Genomic DNA, 4,407 nt, shown 5'->3' with positions numbered 1-4,407 from the left:
GAGAAAAAATACCATAAGAATACTGAGTGGAAAACTAATGTGTAAGATTAATGCACAGTAAATGTAAACGTGGTCGCCCCAAGTATGGCTGCGGAGGAGACCTCATCTCGTACAGTGAATTAGCAGCAGCTGAACCTAATACCAATGCCATTATTTAACATAGTGCTCGTTGACAATGAAAATTATTATTCAGAGAAGATTAACGAATTGAAATGCATAACGGCTGGTTCGGGTTTTGTTACATTCTGATAATGGACGAACACGCTGCGTTATTCACACACGAAGACGGGCTGACAAAAACTAGCAAAATAAATCAAGTAGGAAAAGAGATAAGTAGATAGATAGATAGATAGATAGATAGATAGACAGATAGACAGATAGATAGATGATAGATAGATAGTTGGATAAAAAGATAAAGAGAGAGAGAGAGTAGAGAGGGAGAGATATAGAGATAGAGATAGGGATAGATAGATAGATAGATAGATAGATAGATAGCGAGAGAGAGAGAGGCAATATAGTAGAGACAGCGGGGAAGGCAAATGGCGAAAGCGACAATCTGAATTTTAGTTGTTTTCACAGAGGGAGCTGCCCTGTTGAAGGCACACGTAAAATATGTTGTTGGAAGGTCGATGATGTATGCTCCCTGGGTCGAGTTAGGCCTATGAAGAGGCGAAGTTGAGTGGCATATATTTCGCTGCCCACATAGTGTACTAATAATATTTAGGCATAATGTACTGTTCATACACATGCACATATCTATCTATCTACCTATCTATCTATCTATCAATCTATCTATATACCTATCTATCTATCTATCTGTCTATCTATCTATCTATCTATCTATCTATCTATCTATCTATATATACACACACACACACATCCACACATACACATACACTCACAAACACACACACACACATATGAATATATATATATATATATCTTTATATATATAAATATATATATATATATATCTTTATATATATATATATATCTTTATATATAAATATATATACATTATATATAAATACATATATTATACATACTTACATAAATACATATATACATGCATATACATGTATATATATATATATATATATATGTATATATATATATATATATATATATATATATATATATATATGCATATATACACACACACACATATATATATATATATACTGATATATATATATATATATACTATATATATATAAATATATATATATATATATATATATATATATATATATACACACATACACACACACACACACACACACACACACACACACACACACACACACACACATATATATATATATATATATATATATATATATATATATGTATATACACATACACACACACATACACACAAATACACGCACACCAGTCCATATGTATGAGAAAGCACAATCTCCAACGACTGCGTTGCATGAAGAAGGGTCGTGTTTTCCCAGCTAAATGCATCTTACAATGTTCGCACAGACCCTGGACTCCGACGCACGGCTGCAACAACACAGCTCGTCGACTTTACCAGAAGAAGGTTGCGCCAGAGGGTCTCTGAGTCGGACGTTCAAGGAGGAACGTCACATCATGTTCAGGTGTTTGTTTGTGAGTCAGTCCCTTGTATCGCCTCTCTCGTATCATTTCTTAAAGTTTAAAATCCTTCGGCTGAACAGTAAGGCCGAAAAAAACTGTGTGATAGGAACATAGCCTTTTAGGACTGGTGGTGTAAAAGCTAGTTGCCAGTGCAGCATCGGTTATCCGGGTCTCTGCGCACAGAACACCTTTGTGGGTCATATAGATGCCAGCGATTTGTACAAGAATTTAATTTCCGTCAATACATATCAGAAAAATCATTTTCAGTCCCACCATCACAAAGATAAAGATGGTTAAACTAGGCAGATCAATGAATTTTGATTATCTTTCTCTTCCATGAATAGTTATAGGCACCAAACAATAAAAATCTGGCTCTGAGTCGCCACATAAGTATGACCGAGCGTAGGATGTGAAGGAGGTATCGTTCCTACAGATGACACCATCCCCTGTTAATTTTAGTTAAAACAGTCTACCCTCAAATCGTACCGCTGTTTGTGATGCCGAGATACAGGGCCCACTTACATGCAAACTGAAACACAGTGTTTTCAACGTGATCAAGTGCACCAAACATGCAAAATGGAATGTATTCTATATAACGAGGTTTCGGTCAACAGGGTGGTGCAGAAGGATTACAATTCGATTGAATTTTAAGATGAAAAATAGGCACAAATGTTTGACTTCTTTTCCAACCAGAGGGACGTTCCTCTCGCCGTCGTGAGTCAGTCAGGTACCCCTCATGAAAATCGCCATATCTTCCTTAGTTATTTGCCGATTTCTAATTGAATTCGTCAGTACACAGTCTGAGCCTTACTGTATGTGGTCATCGCTGTAAATAGCCAGCAGCCTTCGCCTGAGGAATGCAACCGCCCTTTGTTTGGAAGGAAGGGCGGCCCTCCTAGATGCGTCCGCTGCCGCACAGGTACGCGCGGGGACCACCTTCTCTTTCAGCCCAGAGCTTCCATTATTCGATATTTTCGTTATCCGGATGGTTCGTATACGGGGCAGGCATTGCTTCATCCGTGTGGACACGTTTCACCGTCTGGTATCTTCATTTTTAATAGTTCTATTAGTATTACGTGGCAGATGTAAAGGAGGCGTTTGTGTGGTGCCAGTTGTCTATCGTGAAAGTCGATGGTATTTGATTAAAGATGAAAACTGAAAAAAGAGCTCCATATCAAGCAAAATATGAAATATAATGCCTACTATTTATTCTCAAGTAACATGATTACGAACTGAACAGATTTAAATATGTGCAGTATATATATACATACATATACTCTTACTGTCAAAATAATCATCACAATGTCTATCGAAATTATTTTCACGCTGATGTATGAAAAGTGAATTTAGTAGATGTAACTTCTGGGAGGGCAGTGACCCCCCCCCCCCATTCCTTAACCCCCACACCTCCCCCCTCGCTTTCCCTCCCCCGACCCAGCATTCACCTTTTATCCTTATCACACTTTTCTGTTCTTGTAAGCACTGTTATTTACACGCATGCACGTGTATTATATATATATATATATATATATATATATATATATATATTTATATATATATGTGTGTGTGTGTGTGTGTGTGTGTGTGTGTGTGTGTGTGTGAGTGTATCCATATGTATGCATATCTATGTATATATATATACATATATACATACACGAACACATGCATATACATAAATGCATGTATGTATATACATGTGTTCGTATATGCCTATATGTATAAATATACATATATATACACATACATATGTATATATATACAAACATACATATACATATATGTATATATATATGTATACATATGTATATATAAGTATATATGTATACACATATATATACATATAAATATATGTGTTTGTGTGTGTGTGTGTGTGTGTGTGTGTGTGTGTGTGTGTGTGTGTGTGTGTGTGTGTGTGTATGTGCGCGCGTGTGTGTGTGTGTGTATATGTGTGTGTGCGTATATATATACAATATATATATATAGATATAGATATATAGATAGATAGATATAGATATAGATATATAGATAGATAGATACACATGCACACACACACAGACATATATATATATACATATATATTGTGTGTGTATATATATTGTATATATATATGTATATTGTATATATATATATTGTATATATATGTATATTGTATATATATATACATATATATATGTATGTATGTATATAGATATTCTAGTTCCGAATCTTAAAACTTCTTCTGGCAGGGTCTTCTAAAACAGACAACAAATAATCACTATCGTCTATTAAAGAGGAACTGAAGACATTACTTAAAACTCATCTTTTTAACAGCTTGGAGAATCGGATTTAAGAATATAGAAAATCTTAGTAATTGTTTTTATGGGTTTATGCAAATACACAGATAGGAGTTTAGATAAATGTACACACTTACAAAGAGAGAGAGAGAGAGAGAGAGAGAGAGAGAGAGAGAGAGAGAGAGAGAGAGAGAGAGAGAGAGAGAGAGAGAGAGAGAGAGAGAGAGAGCAGCCGCTACACGACGTATGCGAAGAGCTCCCGCCAACGCAGGCGGAATGATTACTTTTCGTCTCCCTGCTTAGCGGAAGAGGTCGGAGTACACGTAGTGAGCGGGAGGCGGGCCTCGCTTCAGTAACACTTTTTGTGAATTAATAACTATTGTTTACCCTTTCACAACGCGACGTAGTGTTATTTCATTTATGACTTGGAGCCTCACTTTATCAGGCTGTATTCGTGATCTCCACTGAAGAGAAAGATAATCTGCAATGAAGCATCCTTGGCAATGTGCAATTATTAGATAGGAGCGGA

Source organism: Penaeus chinensis, chromosome 35 (genome assembly GCF_019202785.1).
Source record: "Penaeus chinensis breed Huanghai No. 1 chromosome 35, ASM1920278v2, whole genome shotgun sequence".
Classification (NCBI taxonomy): Eukaryota; Metazoa; Arthropoda; class Malacostraca; order Decapoda; family Penaeidae; genus Penaeus; species Penaeus chinensis.
The sequence above is the reverse complement of the archived record's forward strand: the minus strand, read 5'-3'. Positions refer to the sequence as shown.